Consider the following 20,256-nt stretch of genomic DNA (forward strand, 5'->3'; position numbering starts at 1 on the left):
GTTCCAAACCCCTCAATGTGAACTTAATTGGTCCTGCAGATGATAAAATAAAATCAAATCATAATTTCAAGCCCTGTGATTAAGAATTTGAATCCACTTCACCTCCAGCAAGGGGAAAGACAATAAAAACTGACTGTAACTCCAAAGAAAATTGCCTCCTCTGCAAGTGTAGGGCACCAGGCTTTCCCCTTACCTCACCTTCTTCCATTCTTCAAATCTAATGTGTGCCTCAGCTCCTCAACTATCAAGTGAAGACAATAATTTCTTACCAAATAGCTCATACTCATTCAATCACAGAATCATAGAATTGTTTCAGTTGGAAAAGATCTTTAAGATCATTGAGTCCAACCAGCAACCTAACACCACCATGGCCACTAAAACATGCCCCAAAGTGCCATGTCCACAGGTTTCTTGAACATCTCCAGGGATGGTGACTCCACCACCTCTCTGGGCAGCCTGTTCCAGTGCCAGTCCTTAGACATCAGAGTGATGAAGATCACACAGATCTCTAGTCAGACAGCAATTCTTTTGCTCATGCTGCAGAGAAATCCCAATGAAAGAAGCATGTTCTTGATAACTATACTTCTTGTACCAAAAAGTCAGTATCAGTAAACCATTCTTCCAAATAACAAAAACATAAACAGTCAAACATGGGCACATTTTTGCCATGTTGGCTCACACTGAGTTGAACCCTGCTTTGCAGAGTCCTCCTGATCAGATCACACATTCACAGATCACACTGGCTGGATCCCATCCTTCAATCTTGTCAATTGAACCACTCAGCTTGGTATCATCTGCTTGAGGGTACCTCAATCTCTGTATCATGAATGAAGATAATGAACAGAGCTGGTCCTAGTACAGACCCTTGAGGTTCACCACTTGTCACCCATCTCCATCTGGACATCGAGCCACTGGCCACTACCCTTTGGATGAGAACATTCAACCAGTTCCTTATCCACTGGACAGTCCATCAAATCCACATCTTTCCAGCTTAGAGAGAAGGATGTTGTGGGGGGCTGTGTCAAAGGCTTTACACAAGTGCAGATGGATGACATCTGTTGGTCTTCCCTTTGTCACTGATGCAGTACACCATGTAGTACACCACCACCATGGACAGCCTCTTCCAGTGCCTGAGAACCCTTTCTGTGAAGACAATTCCAAGAAAATATGGGTTCTCAAGCAAAATCTGTATGCTTTTATCTCCATGGGTTTAAATCTTCCACAGACAGACCAATCCTGTCTGCAGTGGAGCATGGCTTTAATCATTGAGGAAAACTGAGAGTTTAGGAGAAGAAACACAGGGAAAAAACCTGCTGCTCCTTTCCCTTGGAATCGATACAAAAGCAAAGGAGGGAAGGCACAATTTGATTTTCTGCCACAATGTTTTTATACATCTACTTGAACAGTTCAGTTGCTTTGATTTCTAACTTATTATGCCCACTTTTATTTAAATGAAGCCCCTTAGAATGTTTGCCTGTTCACTGTGAGCCACTTGGCAAAGCCTTTGGGAAGAAGTCTTCTGTTAACAACATCACTATTGATGTTGGAATGCAAATAACTAGCAGTTACAAAGCTGCCAGGATCTCATCACTTCTGGGTAGGTTGTTGTTAACTGCTTGGGTCAAACACACTGGTAACAAGCTGGAATCAGGAAAGCACCATGTGAAAGCACAGGGGCTGTTCAGCCTGGAGAAGAGAAAGCTTCAGGGAGACCTTAGGGCTGCATTTCAATATCTGAAGGGGACCTATAGGATGGCTTGGGATGGGCTGTCTAAAAGGGCCTGTGGTGATAGGAAGAGGGGCAATGGTTTGAAACTGGAGCAGGGGAGATTCAGGTTGGTCATCAGGAGGAAGTTCTGCACAGTGAGAGCAGAGAGATACTGAAACAGGTTGCCAACATATGTGGTTGAGGCCCTATCCCTGAAGACATTTATGATCAAACTTGAGGTGGCCCTGAGTAGCCTGCTCTAGTTGGAGGTGTCCCTGCAGACTGCAGGGGGTTTGGACAAGATGACCTTTGAGTGTCTCTTCCAGTCCAATGCAGTCTGTGGATTTTTGACTATCAGCATCAATTCACTGAGCTAAATGCATGTCTCCTTTTAGAGCTTTTCTTTTCCTTTGGGCAACTGCTTGTTAATGATGACTGGTTAACTGTCACAACAAGCCACAAAGCTGTGCTTTCACAGAAGGTGGTAAAACCTAGCTATTAAAAATAGTTACCAGTACCATAAAACAAAGGATACAATAAATAAATTATGGGCTTTGGCTATGGAGATCAAATTTGATGAAGAAGAATCACAGAATGGTAGAAGTTGGAAGTGACCTCTGAAATCAACTCCAATTCCCTGCTAAGTCAGGTTCCAATACAGAAGGTCACACAGGAACATGTCCAGGTGGGTTTTTAATGTCTCTGGAGATGGAGACTCCACCACTTCTCTGGGCAGCCTGCTTCAGGGCTCCACCACTCTTAAATTGAAGAAGCTCCTCCTCATCTTTAGATGACACTTTTTATGTTCAAGTTTGTGCCTGTTACCCCTTGTCCTGTCACTGAATGCCACTGAAAAAGACCCTGGTCCTATCCTCCTGACATCCACCCTTTAAGTATTGATCAGCACTGATGAGATCCCCCTTTAGTCTTCTCTTTTCCAGACTAACCAGCCCCAATTCTCTCAGCCTTTCCTCATCACAGAGATGTTCCAGTCCCCTCCTCATCTTTGTAGCCCTCTGATGTACTCCCTCCAGCAAGTCCCTATTTTTCTTGAACTGGAGATCACAGAACTGGACACTACTTCAGATGTGGCCTCACCAGGGCAGAATAGAGGGGTTGTAGAACCTCCCTTGACCTGCTTGCCACACTCTTCTTGATAGACCCCAGGATGCCATTGGTCCTGTTAGTGACAAAGGCACATTGCCGGCTCATGGTTATTCTGTGGTCCGCCAGGACCCCCAAGTCCTTTTCCCCAGAGCTGCTGTCCAACAGATCAGCACCCAACAGACCAACCCCCAGTCTCTCTGGCCATTAAATAATTTGATGCAATAAGAAAGCAGCTTTGTGCCTAACAGATTTTGAAGAAGCTTTCCTCCCTCTCACTGATTTATTTTCTCCATTTGTTGGAGTATTTTGGATATTTTGGAGCTGCTTTCTATGTAGGACTACAGTAAGTCACCTTCCCCTTTTCTCACAGTGGAGCCCGAGAGAGGGAAAAGCTGGCACTGCTCCTGTTCTCTCTGGTCACACAATGATTTGGCTTCAGGGGGAGGTTTGCTGGATCATCCTCAATGAGATTTCTTGAAAGGGAAGAGCACATGATGCCAGCAGCACACAAACAGCCTCAAACAGTAACAAGGAAAACAGTAAACACTGAGATAATAAATCTTGCTGATGGTGCATGATGACAGATTAACAGGCAGTGGAATTATTTGGGTATGACTTTGGTGACAGCAAAGATAAAAGTCATTGTCCCAAGGAATTTCCAGCCTACCTCTGAGCAGGTCAAGAATAGAATAGAATAAACCAGGTTGGAAGAGACCTTTGAGATCATTGAGTCCAACCCATCATCCAACACTATCTAATCAACTAAACCATGGCACCAAGCACCCTATCCAGTCTCCTCTTAAACACCTCCACTGATGGTGACTCCACCACCTCCCTGGGCAGCCCATTCCAATGGCCAATCACTCTCTCTATGAAGAATTTCTTCTTAACATCCAGCCTAAACCTCCCCTACCATTCTGTGATCCTGTAAATTGTTTTGGCTGGAAGAGACCCTTTTAAAAGAGTTGAAAGCCATCCCATAAGGTTCTATTTCCTGGACTGCATGTCCTTTAGCAGGCTCTTCTCCCACATACCACTGTTCACACAAACAGCTGGGAGCAGTACAGTGCCACCCATTCAAGAGCAAGCCTTATGTGACCTTATGGTTTTGTGGTAAGCTGAAGAAAGAGGGACAGCTTTGGAAGACAAGACAACCAGCTGTGGGCACAAAACACAGAGTCAGAGAGTCATAAAATGGTTTAGATTGGAAGGAATCTTAAAAATCATCTAGTTCTAACCCCCCCTGACATGGACAAAGACACATTCCACTTGATCAGGCTGCTCGAAGTCCTATACAACCTGCCTTTGGACATTTGTGAAGTCCACAGCTTCCAAACAAACAGTGCTCTGCAGAAAAGAGAGTGCAGCTGAAGTTGCCCCTTGACACAGAAATTCTCCATGCTATGGTGTAATGGGTTGGGGCAAACCCCCTCCCCACCACGGGCAGAAATAACAACTCAGACAAACAGATTGCAAAAGTGATGGAAAGTTTAAATAGAGAAACAACTTAAAAACAAACACCAATGAAAGCTTTACAGAGAACCACAAGCACCGTGACAAAGAGAGAAATCCCAGAACATGCCCAAGAACATCCCATCCCCACCTGGGAGTACACCCAAACCCCCCCAGGGCTCTTTCCTCCCCCCACAACCCAGCCTTGGGCCCAAGGGAGGCGGCTCACGCCATTTTACCTAGACAGCAGCTGGGGACAAAAGAGAAAGTGAAGACCCCACATGGACATTTTATAGGGGAGCAGGGCATTATGGGAATGAAATACCTGGTTTCCTGTGACCACTCCCTGGGCTGGGCCCACCCCTTGGGACCTCCCAGGTGTGTTCTGTGCAGTGGCATCCGGGCCAGCCCCCAGCCTAAACCACCACATATGGCCTTTTGGTTCGGCATCCACTTGGATCACATAACACCTGCTCAATCTCCACTGGGAATACCAAACCCATTAATATTCTAATGAAGATCATCTTCCTTTTTTAGCAGCAGCAGAAGCTCAGGTATGAACTATGCTGAAGGACTGCCATTCCCTTCCAGGACCTGTAGAAAAAGCTCATTTCTTATGTGTTTTTTTGTTCCATAGAACCATGAGCATCTCCATGATCTTTGAATTACCATATTTTTAAATCAGTTTCTTATTTCATGGAACTATAGGGACAGCCAGTGACAGGCAATGAGCTTCAGCAACGTGGGAAACACATGTAACAAATTGCATTGAGTTGGAAGGGATCCTCAAAGGACTTGTCCAACCCACCTGCAGTCAGTAGGGACACCTCCAACTACAGAAGACTGACTAGGATCACATTGAGACTGATCTTGACTGTCTCCAGTGCTGGGACCTCAACCACATCCCTGGGCAACCTCTTCCAGTATTTCACCTCCATTGTACAGAACTTCCACCTGATGTCTAGCCTAAAACTACGCTGCTCCAGTTTCAAACCATTGCCACTCATTTTATCACCACAGGCTCTTCTACACAGTCCCTCCCCAGCCTTTCTGTAGGTTCCCTTCAGATACTGAAATACAGCTCCAAGGTTTTCCTGGAGCCTTCTCTTCTCCAGGCTGAACAGCTCCAATTCTTTCAGCCTGTCCCCACAGCAGAGGTTGTACAGCACTCTGATCCTTTTTGTGGCCTTCTCTGGACCCGCTTCAGCATGCTCATGTCTCTATTGTGCTGGGGACCCCAGAGCTGGACACAGCACTGCAGATGAGGTCTCAGCAGAACAGAGCAGAAAAGAGGGGCAGAATCGCCCCTCTCTATCTGCTGGCCATGCTAATTTTGATGCCCAGGCTGCCATTTGCCTTCTGGGGTTCAAGTGCCCACAGCTTCACACCCACCAGCACCCTGAAGTCCTTTTCTGCAGGGCTATTCTCAATCTCATCACCCTGCAGCCTGGATTGATACCAAGGATTGCCCCAACCTAGGTGCAGGACTTTTCACTTTGCCTTATTGAATCTCATGAGATTCTCCTCAGCCCATCTCTCCAGGTCCCTCTGGATATCCCCCATCCTTGAGTTTTATGAACCACACCACTCAGCTACGTATCATCTGCACACTTGCTGAGGATGCTTCAGTCTTGCTTTAGAAGTATTTAAAGCAGCAGCAAAGCTTCATTACTGTCATGATGGTATGAGATCCTCACCACAGAATAATTGCTCTTCAGTAAAGCAGAACAAAAGGAGTCTTTTCTTCCTATCACTAGAAATGCAAAACCCTCTCGTTTCCCCTGTTGCCCAATTTGTTCCATTGCTTCATTTGGTCCTCAGCCTTGCAAACCTGTAATGTCCCCAAAAGCAGAAGAGGGCCCCTGTAGTGTGTAATAACCAGAACATTTGTGTGACCTGCTGCACCTGTGATAGACAAAGTGAGAAGCCAGAGTACAGAATTCCCCCCAGAATGCAAAGAAGTGCAGTTAACTAAGCAATTAGAGCCTATCAGCTTAACTAAAGTTATTAGAAGTGAAGAGTTTCTTAATCAAAAATGACCAGAATGAGGAGGAGGCTGAGTGAAGGCAGTGAACCGTAGCCATCTTACACTCTGCATGAGAAAACAGCTCAGAATGGAAGTATTTGTTTTAACTCTTCAGAGCAGTATGGGCATAAATTACACAGTGAAAGGAAAACAAGAAAAATTTGTGCTTTTTTTTTTTTTTTTTTTTTTTTTTTTTTTTTTTTAATTAGATACTTTTTTCCCCCTACCAGACAATTTCAAGCCACTTGGATAAAAAAAGGCAGATATGGGTTTCAAGAAGAAGGGGGCAGGCTCTATTCACTGGTGTCCTGATACAGGACAAAAGGCAGTGGATACAAACTGGAACACAGGAGGCTCCACCTCAACCTGAGGAGAAACTTCTTCACTGTGAGGATGACAGAGCCCTGGAGCAGGCTGCCCAGAGAGGTTGTGGAGTCTTCTTCTCTGGAGACTTTCAAGACCCACCTGGGAGGTGCTCCTATGTGACCTGCTCTAGGTGACACTGCTCTGGGAGAAGGGTTGGACTAGATGACCTCTAAAGGTGCCTTCCAACACCTGCCACTCTGTGATCCTAGGTATGATATATTTGGACAACATAGCACAGGGAAATGTAAAATTCAGCCCTTTGCTGTATGACAGTCTTCCAGCCAACGTGACCTCAGTCAAGCACGGAAGGCATAGATGTTTTGACCCCTGTGGCAATACCTGCCAGCAGGGAGCTGAGCTGATACACCAGCTAGCTGCTTGTGTCAGGGTCACAAAGAAATTTTCCTTTCTGGCTCAAGGGAAAAAAACACCAAAGATTCCCACAGCTAGGCCTGCTAGGCAAAACTACATTAAAAAGTGCAACAAACACACAGCCCAGAGGAGAAATCTTCACTGCCAGGTACAAACAGGCAACGAAATAATAGGTGACATGGGTGCAGGGAGCAACACATCAAAGGCTGTGTGCTTCCTTTCATAAACAAGCTTTAGAGGAGAAACAGGAATTCTTACTGGTTCAGGCACTCATGAAGGCATTGAACCTACAGAGGATCTCTTCTAGAGACTTAAGGAACCCCGGGGCTGGCTGTATAATAAACATCTGCAGTGTGTGCCACATTGCTCTTCTCTTTGTGCCTACTGCCAGGAAGCAGACACAAAAATGTTAGCTATGTTTACATGCAGAATTCTTGTATAAATAAGGAAATCAAATCCAATTTGATATTCTGACACAAGCTTAGAGTATTTTCTATTGAAAATTCTCACTGATGCTTTCTCATGACACTTGTTGTTTTGTTAAGATCCTTTAAAACATTTTCCTTTTGATCTGAAGTATAAAATATCAACAAGAGGGAATTTTTACAAAGAGATTTAAAAACAAGAGGTATTTGTGTGATAGAATTTGGATTTAAAATGAAGGGCATGCACATTTTACTGTAAAGCTCTTTTTAGTTATTCCCAGTGGAAAGTTAATGTCTCCCTCACAATGCAGGACTTTCCAAGTACAATATTCATAGATTCAGAGAGTGGTTCAGGCTGGAGGAGACTTTAAACATCATCATGTTCCAACCTCCCTGCCATAGACAGGGACACCTTCCACTAGATCAGGCTGCTCAAGACCACATTCAGCCTGGCCTGGAATACCTTCAGGAAGGGGGCATCCACAACCTCCCTGGGCAACCTGTTCCAGTGTCTCACCATCCACACTGGAAAGAATTTCTTCCTAATCTCCAGTCTAAATCTACCCTCCTCAAGCTTCAATCCATTCCCTCTCATCCTATCACTATTTTCCTTTGTAAAAAGTCCCTCCCCAAATTTCTTGCAGACCTCCTTCAGGTACTGGAATGCAGCTCAAAGGTTTCCCTGGAGCCTTCTCTTCTCCACAGTGAACAGCCCCAACTCTCTCAGCCTGTTCCCATAGGGAAGGGTCTCCAGCCTTCTGATAGTCTTTGTGGCTTCCTCTGGACCCACTCCAGCAGTTCCATGTCCCTCTTATGTTTGGGACACCAGAACTGGATGCAGTGCTGCAGGTGTGATCTCATGATTAGCCACCTTAAAATCAGTAAAACTAGAAAGAGAGTTTACTGCTGGATTTTCTGCAGTGTCAATACTGAGCAGCCTTCCAGTACCTGAAAGGGGCTACAGAAAAGCTGAGGAGGGATTTTTATGCACTGGCTTGTAGTGACAGGATGTGAGGGAATGGCTTTAAGTTCCCACTCAATCTACACTGTTCTATGAATGCATTGCTGATTGCTCTGTGACACAAACTCTGGTTTGGCAGAGTCCTTTGGATCTCTGTATCTAAGACCATGAGATACCTCCTAGTAGACTTAAGAGATTCTCAGAGGTGTGTTGAAAGCTGACAGCATGGAAGTTAACCACTATGTGGTCCAGCCACTGTTTTAAAACAACTTTTAAAAGATTGAAGGACACTCAGGGCAGGTGTAATTAAAGGCAGTAGACAGTACCCATTCCCATCTACAGCACCATTACAGCCAAAGAACCACTCACTTATGACCTGTGGGATAGTTATGGCAGTTCCTGACCTAGTGTGAATTTCCCTCTGATCAAGCATCTTATTTTTAGCATTTCATTAGTGAGAACTTCATTTTTCCCTCAATCAGAAATTGAGGATTTTCATCCCAGTATTTGCTAAAGGTACTGTAAACACTTTAAGGTACCTTCATTAGGATGCAAGTGCTTGTATTTCATTACAAAGACATAAAGTGCAGAAAATTCCATAAAGACCAATGTGTCTTACTGCCTGGATTGCAGTTACATCATAAGACAGGCAATCAAATGGCAATAGAAAAGCAAAAATGATAAGAAATGAGGACTTTGGGGGTAAAAATGCTTTATTCCAAGGCAGTCAGCCTGTGACATCGATTCTGGAGCAGTAAAATTGGTATGAAAATCTAATTAAAACAGAGTACCAAAGGATAAAATTGAAATGAAATTAATTTCAACGAACAAACTCCTAAGTTATTTCGAGTGGAAATGAAGGGGAGAGGATAGCTTTAAAAAAAAAAATGATAAAAAATTAAGGAAACAAACAATAAAAAAGCCCCCAAGATTAATTTCAAACTGGAATTGCTGGCTTTCTAATTGAAAATCTTCAACTTTGAGCTTCTAGCAGTTGACTTGCTGGATTTGAAACCGTGCTGATGTTGATGCACTATAGCATTACCACAAATCAAAGTAAAAGACTTTTTTTCTAGGTGGAATCATTATTAACCAAGTAGACACAACAATTTCAGTCCCTCCTCACTCTTGTTTCAATGGCCATGTCACATGTCTGCAACAAAAAACAGTGTAGAACTTGGTGCTTCCTGCCAGCTGCCGGTATCACAGGACAGGCACACATCAAGCTGGAGGCTGTTCACAGACTCACAAATGTTAGGTGTTGGAAGGGACCTCCAGAGATCATCCAGTCCAATCTCTCTGCCAAAGCAGGGTCACCTATTTCAGGTCACACAGGAACACAGCCAGATGGGTCTTGAAAGTCTCCAGAGAAGGAGACTCCTTTGGTTAGGTGCGGCCTAACCAAAGCAGAGTACAGGGGCACAATGACTTCCCTGCTCCTGCTGGCCACACTATTCCTAATGCAGGCCAGAACCTCTCTGGGCAGCCTTTTCCAGGGCTCCAGCACCCTCACAGTAAAGAATATTGCTAAAATGGAACTTCCTGTCTTCCAGTTTGTGTCCATTACCCATTGTCCTATTGCAGGACACCACTGAAAAAAGCCTGACCCCTTCTTCTTGACACCCACCCTTCAGATATTTATAGACTTTCAGACACCTGCTCTTCCATCCCTTGCTGCCTTCAGTCCTTTGCAAGGCAAACAGCCTCTAGGTTATTAAAATTGGAGGTACTGCACATATTCATTTCAAGGACCAGTAGATCTCAAGGACTTGGCAAAGAAGTACACCCTAACACTATCATCATTTTGCTTTCTTCAATCTGCTGTTCCTTCTAATCACAGCAGCTTCATCACTTAGTCAATGAGCGATTCATACACCATAAATTCTTTAATAAAGACTGGGATATAAACTTTATTATCTACTACTGGCTCTCTCCTGGAATCTCTCCATAGACACAGTATCTTTCACGCCCCAATTCCATAAAATCGTGGTTTTAGACAAGCTACAGACCTGTGGGGGGAAAGAAATCCTCATACCAAAACTGAAGAGACTGCTGAAGACCTTGCTTTGCTGTACAAAGAGAGAAGCTATTGCCTTTTCTAACCTCACTCCTGTTCTGATGTAACTCCAGTGTTACAGAAAGCACAGCAAGAGTCACAGATCTGAGAGCTTCTGTGAGGAGGTGGATATGGAAAGCTGGAGTGCAGCTGAGCCTTGCAGCATCACTCCAGATCTAAGTGTAAAGAAAGGGCTTTCTTAAAATGAATGAAGTATTTTTCTTCCCCTACATAGAATAAAAATGCAACCTTTGGTGAGTGCTTGCCTCTGGAGGTTGCTTGCCAAGCAAACGCTGGTACAAGTCACCTTCCACACTGGTAAAATGATGAAGCAAGCTACCCAGACACAAGAGATTTGGCAAGGTAGATGAGAAAGCCAAGTTTGCACAGCTAGCTGATAAAGTATTGATTAACACACATTTCAGTCATGCTTGAATTGGGGGGGGGGGGAGCAGAATAACAAACTGAGCAAAGTTTCCCAACATATTTGGAACACTTTTAAAATGCTGTGTGTTAACCATCACCCCACAACCACCACGGCCATCAAACCGTGTCCCAAAGTGCCATGTACACATTTCTTCACCACCTCCAGGATTAGTGATTCCACTACCTCCCTGGGCAACCTATTCCAATGCCTGACTACTCTTGCAGTGAAGAAATTTTTCCTCATCTCCAACCTAAACCTCCCCTGGCACAATTTCAGGGCATTTCCTCTCCTTCCATAACTTAAGACTAGAGAGAAGAGACCAACACCCACCTCACTGCAAGGTGCTTTCAGGGAGCTGTAGAGAGCAATGAGGTCTCCCCTCAGCCTCCCCTTCTGCAGACTAAACAACCCCAGTTCCCTCAGCTGCCCCTCACCAGACCCACCGCCAGCTTCACTGTCCTCCTCTGGACACAAGCCAACACCTCAATGTCCTCTTCAGGTCAAGAGTCTTACACCTTCAGACCCAAGAGACAATAAAACGGTTTGGATGTACACTCAAAAATCTGTTTTCCTTTAATTAAGACCAAAACATACCATTAATTTACCACACTAAGCTTAACTAAGAGGAATGAAGTGCAAATGGGCAAAAACATGTTTACACTGGGATTGTACTGGCCTAATCAGCTTAGTTTTAAAATCAGTTCTGATTAAATTACCACACCTTTACTTTGTGGGTTGTATCTAGTCCAGGTAGTTGCTTCCAAGTGGTTAAGTCCTAACAGAATGTTCAATAGCCCAGAGTTAAATGTTTTATGTGCAGAGCACACAGCTCTTCTCATCTGATTTCAGCAGTAGCCTGTTTTTACTGTACTAAAGGGGGAGGGAAAAAAAAGATGATAAAGACAGAAGGTGGAAAGCAATATATGGAGATGCTGTTCAACTGCATGGCACATGGATCTAAGAGCTGAGAGTTGGGAATGCATGTGGTCAATAGATTTAACCACCTCTCAAAGAAGAAAAGGCATTCAAGGAAAAGTCAGCTACAATTAAAGTGGACACCACCATATCTGTAAAGCATTTAAGACAAATGGCAATGGAAGGACAGAGAAAGCCTCAAGGATGCAGACCACTAATTTAATATGCCAAAGACTGATCTGTCAAAAATGTACCTGGCATTTCAGTTTCTATTACAAACCTATAAATCATGACTGGAAGGGTCCTGTCTCTTTGGATATACCTAAGTGCCTACAACCATGACCTTCCACAGCATTCACGTATCCATGTTTTACACACACACATCTGTACATAGCCTAAATCTATGTGGAGATGTGCATGAGCAGTGCCATATTGAAAGCATAGCTGTGGGAAATGAAGAAGCTCAATGCATTTAGAGAATCACAGAATTGTTTGGGCTGGTAAAAAACTTTAAGCTCGCTGAGTCCAACCCTCCAACTAAGAGGCTCTGATGGCCCTTTGTTTTCTTTGAAAGGGCACAGAGTCAGAAAAGGAATGATAAGAACTATGCTTCACATTGTCAGCTGGCTGGGTAAAGGACAGGCATGGACAAGGCAGTGAATAACCTCTCAGATAAGAGGAGAAAACCTTTGCAAGGATTTTCTCATAAACATTCCTTTGCAAGAATATCCTCCTGTGGCTCCTAACTGAACACTGAATGCTAGATCTGTGAGCCTCTTGCTGTCCTTGAGACAGGCTAAAAGTAGCTTTAGACTTGCATCTGGGCTATCAAAAACAAGGCCTGACCCTGGCAGACAGCAGGAACAACAGGCTGTTAAAGTGAGACTGATGTCATCAAATACTTCAGTGTTAGAGCTTTGCATTTTTGCTTCCTGCTAGAGCCTCTGGGAAGAGAGAAACATTTCCCCTGCTCTTGAACACTTAGTAGTGGAAAGATGACCCAATGCAGTACAAAGTTTCCACCAGAAGGTCTTTGTAACTACCCTAGGTCAAAGGGTTAACTTCTAGAGGGTTACATTTTGATAGGATGAGCTTTTGTTTGGATTGGTTTTTCAGTGGAAATGTTCTTTTAAACACAATGACAATGTTATTTCAGAGCATTCAGTTAAGTCCATCCACAGATCTTTCCTAAAACTCGTGTGTCACTCAAAGACACAGCAGAAGAGAGGTCCTGGATTTCAACTGCACATTTAGGGGTCTGGCAAAACAATTCCTGGAGTTGTTCAGCCTGGAGAAGACAAGACTCCAGGGGTACCTTAGAGCAGCCTCCCAATACCTGAAGGGATGCTCCAGGAAGGCTATAGAGGGGCTTTTCATAAGATACTATTGAAGTGGCAGAATTTGCATTTAAATGGAAGTTTTAAAATGAAAACATGTAAGAAGCTTGCTGAGGCACTATTCAATACACCTTGTCTGCAATCTGAAACTACATTTCCTAATGCTTTGTTGTGTTTCCTTGGCCCAAATGCATGACAAATGCCTGCAAATAAGCTCATTTTGAGACTGAAAACCTTCCTAAAGCTTGTGCTGTAAGAATATATTTTTTAGCTTTTTGAACCATTTTAATTAGAATGAAAAAAATCCAACTACTGGCATCAGGAGCCAAGAACCCATAAGTGGCACTCTATCATTAGTGAAGAGTTGCTTCTCTGGAATCCACAGGAAGGTAGACTTGGATTTAAAATAGAGAAATTCATCTCCTTGCAGCAGGGATGAAATGAAGAAAAACAGAGTTTGTGTACATTCATATCCCCACTTATGAAGACAGATGATTCACAGAGTCACAGATTTCATTGGGCTGGAAGGCACCTCCAAAGGTTACCTTGTCCAACACACCTGCAGTCAGCAGGGATACCTCCAACTACATCAGTCTTCCCAGGGGCACACAAATCTGATCTTGAATGTCTCCAGGGATGGGGCTTCAATTAATCAGGAGCAGCCAGTAGGTATAAGTAGAATCACTGAATTGTTTTGGCTGGAAAACACCTTCCAGATCATCAGGTCCAACTATCAACCCAATGCCACCACGTCCCAACGTGCCGAGGCTGCACCTGCACATCCTGGGATGGTGACTCCGCCACCTCCCTGGGCCGCCTCTTCCAATGCCTGACCACTCTTGCAGCAAAGAAAATTTTCCTAATCTCCCACCTAAACCTCCTCTGGCACAATTTCAGGCCATTCCCTCTCATTCTATCACCTGATACTAGGCAGAAGAGACCAACCCCCACCTCACTGCAACCTCTTTTCAAGGAGTTGCAGAGAGCAATAAAGACTCCCCTCAGCCTCTTCTCCAGACTAAACACCCCTAGTTCCCTCAGCTGCTCCTCACTAGACCTATTCTCCAGACATTTCACCAACTTTGTTGCCCTTCCATGGACCTGTTCTAGCTCCTCAATGTCCTTCTTATAGCTATGGTTAATATCCAGCTGTTGTACAAGGCCAAGGCACAGGGCGGAGTCTCTGTGGCAGGGATGGGAAAGCATTTCTTCACTTTGCTGTTTTAATCAACAGAGTGGAATTCTACCAGGTTAAAACAGGTATTTAACCATAGCCTGAAACAAATGCAATGCTCTGATTGTGCTGCTCATACTTAATACAGGAGACTTCCTGGGTTGAGCCTCAGTTTTACAATATTATTGCTTTTACAAAAATTACCTCTACTCTCTGACCTTTGAGCACTGAGAAATTAACAGGGTTAGTAAGATGGAAAGCAACCACTTCAGTCTGGGAATTAATTTGAAACTGGAAATTAAGCTTTGGCTTGATTATTCCCAGACATCTAACCTGCAAACTATCCAGAAGAGTCAAGGTACGGAGCAAGAGAGAATATTAAAAGATATGTCAGCTGGTTCTTGACATATGGTGGAGAGACTTGCTATGGAGGAATGTCAGCAGTACTTGAAAGGTTAATGGAAGTGGGATTTGCAGAGACATGACTGATTCTTCTAGAGCAGGTGAGGAAAAGAAGATGATTTAGACAAAGACCTTTAGCGCCCTTTTGCATTTACATCTTCCCATCTGAAGGGAAGGAAAACGCTGGTATCTCTTTTAACTTAAATCACTCTAATTTCATGGAGGGATCCAAAATTTGTCAAAGAAAACATTTTGAGACTCAGACAGAGCTAATAGAATGGGTGAAATACTCAGTTTGAAGCTGTCATGGCATAGAAGACTGCCTTCCAGTAGCAAGAGTTAAGGTTAAATGTTTTCAACATTTTAACACACGTAGCTGCACTGTAGTTCCTTTTCTCTCTCTCCTTCTTGTTTTTTTTTCCTTTTTACTCTTTTTCACTTTAATAGGATGAAATAAAATACCTTTACACAAGGAAATGAACTGACAAATCAGAGAATCACAGAAGATAAAGCTCCGGTGACCTTCCAGAGCTTTTCCAGTACTTAAAGGAGGCCTAGAGGAAAGACGAGGAGCGAGTTTTTATCAGGGAGTGCAGCAATAGGATGAGGAGAAACAATTTCATACTGAAAAAGGGTAAGTTTAGAGTAGCTGTAAGAAACAAATTCTTTCCCTTGAGGGTGATGAGACACTGGAACAGCTTGCCCAGAGTGGTTGTGGATGCCCCTTCCCTGGAGTTGTTCAAACCCAGGTTGGATGGGGCTCAGAGCAACTTGATTTAGTGGAAGTTCTCCCTGCCCATGGCAGGGGGGTTAGAAGTAGATGATCTTGAAGGTTCCTTTCAACCCAAACCATTCTGTAATTCTATTATAAGCACATGTAGGGCCTGTTTCAAGCAAAGCCTTTTAATAATCAGGTTTAGTGGTTTGTGGAAATAAAACAAAGCACAACTTGCTCTGCACACAGGTGGAACACAACCTTGCTTTACCCCTTTTACTACATCCCTTCAGTGTTTTAGCATGGCATTACTATTATTAATAAAAATATAAGATGGTGCCTTTCTGTTCTTCTTTTGGCATGTATATATTTTTTGCAAAGGATGTTATCTAACAGGATTTATTTGGAAGTGACGCTTTTTCAATTGATGCAGCACTGCAGGGAGCTGACTTTCATTTCCCAGTGCCTTGCAAAGCATTACTTCGAGCTAAGAACTTTAGCGTTGCTATCTCCAGAGCAGGAACATAATCTAGTGGTCATGTACTTAGAGTTGATTTTGTCAGTGTTAAATATCAGTATTTTTTTCTATCCTGCTGCTGATACATTTACAGGTGAGATGCTGATCTCCCATCCACTGATAGGTATAATTCCATTTTTCATATCTCCTTAAACACGATTCACATCTAATCCAATGTGGCTGATGTAACAATGTTCCTCCTCGTTGCTATAAGCATCCTGCCTACCATCACAGCACAGAATAAACAAACCCCCAAGACATAGAAACTTTTGGCAGATAGCAAAAGCAAAATTAAAGCAAATATGGACAAACAACTTACAGAAGAATATGAAGGCAACAACTTATGGCGGTAAAAGATGCACAATGGTAAAAAAACAAAAACTATCACTGCAGCAAGTTAGAACTCATTGGAACCTTTATCCTGTTTTCTTCCTTCACTGTGAACATTAAAAGAACTTCTCCCTAGTATCCAGTGATAGAAAGAGCAAATAGCCTGAAGTTGTGCCATGGGAGGAATAGAATAGAATAGAATAGAATAGAATAGAATAGAATAGAATAGAATAGAATAGAATAGAATAGAATAGAATAGAATAGAATAGAATAGAATAGAATAGAATAGAATAGAATAGAATAGAATAGAATAGAATTAACCATGTTGAAAGAGATCAACAAGATCATTGAGTCCAACCTATCACCCAACACCATCTCATCAACTAAACCATGGCACCAAGTGCCTCATCCAGTCTGTTCTTAAACGCCTCCAGTGATGGTGACTCCACCACCTCCCTGGGCAGCCCATTCCAATGGCCAATCACAACTTCTCAATCAACTTCTTCCTAACATCCAGTCTAAACCTCCCCTGGCACAGCTTGAAACTGTGTCCTCTTGTTATGGTGCTGGTTGCCTGGGTGAAGAGATCAACTCCCACCTGGCTACAACCTCCCTTCAGGTAGTTGTAGACAGCAATAAGGTCTCCTCTGAGCCTCCTCTTGTCCAGGCTAAACAACCCCAGCTCCCTCAGCCTCTCCTCATAGGGCTTTTGCTCCAAACCCCTCCCCAGCTTTGTTGCCCTTCTCAGGACATGTCCAGCAAGTCAACATCATTCCTAAACTGAGGGGCCCAGAACTGGAGAGAGGTTGGAGAGCAGTAAAAATTTCTTTGCTGCAAGAGTGGTCAGGGATTGGAACAGGCTGTCCAGGGAGGTGGTGGAGTCACTCTGGAGGTGTTCAGGAAATGTGTGTACATGGCACTTTAGGATATGGTTTGATGGCCATGGTAGTGTTGGGTTGAAGGTTGGATTCAGTGATCTTATGGTTTTTTTCCAAGCAGAACAATTCTATGATTCTATGAGCTGTGCTATTACCTGTTTGCTGTGAGTCAGTCACCCCATATATTTAGAAATCTTATCTGAGCTTTAGTTTTTTTCCCTTTATGGAAGTAAAAATGATGTAGTGGCTGCTGGTGGAAAACAGAAGTGCTCTGCACTGCGAAAGAGATGCAGATGATGGAAATAAAAACATTTTTCTCATATTCCTTTGCTTTCAATATCAGTCTACTCATGACCAGAAGTAGGAGACAGATTGTAGGATAATATGAAATAAGACCAATTAGAACAAATTTGTTTGTTATTTTTTTTTCTGAAATTCCCATGTTTTAATAGTTGAACTCTCTAGCACTGAGGGTATTAACAAGTCTCTTTCAAACAGAATTTAGTCAGGTGATGTGGTGGTTTTAGGCTATGCCTTTAAAATTTAGCTGCAGATTTTGAGCAGAAAAGTAGAAAAAAATATAAATAAATCACTATTGGGTGTAAAAAGGGAAACAAAAGATTATTCCTCAGAATGCTACAAACGCAGACCTTCATTCCCTTACTCATGGATGATTCTGCACTAGCCTATTTTCATAGATTTAGGTTCTACCCTTTTTCATTTTACTTAATAAATGAACTCTGGTTGCAGAAAAGCAGCCCTGATCCCACGGGAGCAACAGGTATTAAATTCTTTACATTGATGAGCTGTGAGTGATAAATGATCATTTTCTGCCGTCTGCTACAGGGTAACTGCGTGGATAGAGCTCATGTCCCAGGTTTTATTCCTTAATATGACACTTATCGTTGCCCAGGCTCTGTAGTGTACTTACAATCAAACGAGCAAAGTGAGAAAGCAGACAATGCACAGATTCTCTTGACAGATACAAATAAACTTGGCTACAGATCTTGTAGATGACAGCAGGCTGTCATCGTGGTACACCCTGTCCTTCAAGCCATAGATTCATAGAATGGGTTGGGTTGGGACATACACTCAAATACTCTTATGATAAGCATCGACACCTCCCACTGGACCAAGTTGCTCAAGCATCCAGCCTGGCCTTGAACAACTCCAAGGAGGGGGCATCCACAACCTCCCAGGACAACCTGTTGCAGTGTCTCACCACTCTCACTGGAAAGAATTTCTTCCTAATCTCCAGTCTAAATCTGCCCTCTTCCAGCTCAAAGCCATTGCTCCTTGTTCTCTCACTGTAAGCCCTTGTCAAAGTGCTTCCCCAACTCTCCTGTAGACTCCTTCAGGTACTGGAAGCCTGCCCCAAAGTCTCTCCAGAGCCTTCTGTTCTCTATGCTGAGCCCTAAATGAAGGCAAATATGCTTGAGGATTTTACAAGGATATTCTCAAAGTTATGATCTGTAAGCTTTTGTTTTATTTTCCATTAAATGGAAGGCAAAATACCAATTCCTTCTTCCTCAGGAATTACTGTTTGCTTTGCTCAAAGGTACTGAATCTATCCAGTGAGGTTAAATTGCTGAGGAAAGCAGAGAAAACATTAATAAGATGATTATGGAAGTAATCTAATGGATTCATTATAATCTATATCCACACATAAAAATAGATTATGCCCTACCACTTCTCATCCTGCAGCACGCCTCTCGGTCTATAGCACCTCATTAATTTTAATTGTAAACCTAGGAAATAATCTCTTTTTTTCTCCCTGCAAACAGGCAGTTTTTGCATACAGAATGCAAAAGTGTGACCAATGCATTTGTCATTTTGTTTCAGGTAGTTAACTTCCACTTCCAATGCAAGTTTGTACAGAGTTTATGAAGCATGCAGCACAGGCCAGAGGAGGGCTGCAAGGATGATCCAAGGGCTACAGCATCTCTGCTATGAGGATAGGTTGAATGGAGCTGGGGTTGTTCAGCCTGGAGAAAAGAAGACTCCAGGGGAACCTTAGAGCTGCCTTCCAATACCTGAAGGGATCCTACAGGAAGGCTGCAGAGGGACTTTTCATTAGGGTGCCTAGAGACAGGACAAGGGCGTAAGGTTTGAAGCTGAGGGAGAGCAGGGTTAGGCTGGATGTAGGCTTTGAGCTGGAATAGGGCAGATTTAGACTGGAGATTAGGAAGAAATTCTTTCCAGTGAGTGTGGGGAGACTCTGGAACAGGTTGCCCAGGGAGGTTGTGGATGCCTCCTCCCTGGGGGTGTTCAAGGTCAGGCTAGATGAGGCCTCGGACAACCAATTCTAGTAGGGAGGCATGCCTTCCGATGGCAGGGAGGTTGGAGTAGATGATCTCTGAGATCCCTTCCAATCTGAGCCACTCTATGATTCTATGACAAATCTTTTGGTTTTGTGAATACTGAACTGCTACAACACACATTTCATAGATAAACCATCTGGAATTCTATCTATTCCAGTTGGGGGGATGTCCTGATGCTCCTTCCTTGAACAGATGAATTAAGTTTCCAAACTAAAAACTTATGATTTAAATATTTTTCTCAACCTTACTCATCTGCTAATAGGTTCATGGGTTGAGGGCTCTAAGCAAGCCTAAACTTTTTCATTCATCATGAGGCTAAATTTATTTTTTTCTCTTTTAACTACTATATTGAACAGATTCCTGCTATCCCCTGTTTCTTCACTCTCCCTCCCCCAGATTCACACTAAGACCTTTTTCACCAAAGAAAACTCTACAAATAAAACTCTAGGGACTCTACTTTCCCCCACCTTGGCAAGTGGGGTCATGGTGTAGAAGAAACTCAACACAATATTAATTCCATTTTGATTTAGGTTCCACTCAGTACCTGAAGACAAGTATTTCTGATCATGTTTTGAAGACATACTCTTAAAACTGCAAGACTAGGAGTTACATGCATTTATGTCTTAGCTTCAGTTAGTAGCTCCTATGAGGAAACCTATGCTTTATGTTTCATGGAAATCATGCAAAATGCCAAGCCCAAAGCACCTAATATGTGATCTTTTAAGGCATTTTCAACAAAACTGATGTTAAACAACAGAGAGATTGAA

The sequence above is a fragment of the Melanerpes formicivorus genome, unplaced genomic scaffold (genome assembly GCF_026170545.1).
Source record: "Melanerpes formicivorus ecotype bairdi unplaced genomic scaffold, bMelFor1.0.p_v2 SCAF_4, whole genome shotgun sequence".
In the NCBI taxonomy this organism is placed as follows: domain Eukaryota; kingdom Metazoa; phylum Chordata; class Aves; order Piciformes; family Picidae; genus Melanerpes; species Melanerpes formicivorus.